This window comes from Ursus maritimus, unplaced genomic scaffold (assembly GCF_017311325.1).
Source record: "Ursus maritimus isolate PB19 unplaced genomic scaffold, ASM1731132v1 scaffold_26, whole genome shotgun sequence".
Classification (NCBI taxonomy): domain Eukaryota; kingdom Metazoa; phylum Chordata; class Mammalia; order Carnivora; family Ursidae; genus Ursus; species Ursus maritimus.
In genome coordinates this window covers 40,277,255-40,277,458 of record NW_024425119.1, presented here as the reverse complement: position 1 = coordinate 40,277,458, position 204 = coordinate 40,277,255, and positions in this window count along the sequence as shown.

Genomic DNA, 204 nt, shown 5'->3' with positions numbered 1-204 from the left:
TAAATAAATAAATAAATAAATAAATAAAATCTTAAAAAAAAAAAAAAAGATTCAAGGTAGCTTCCCTCGCATCATCTCACCAATCCTCCCAGACTGTGGAAGCCCCGTCCACACCTGACAGAGGAAGCTGAGGCCCAGGAGGGTCTTCCAGAGCTAACCCACCCCTGGGCCCCTCCTCCCATCCCCTTAGACAGCCAACCCTGC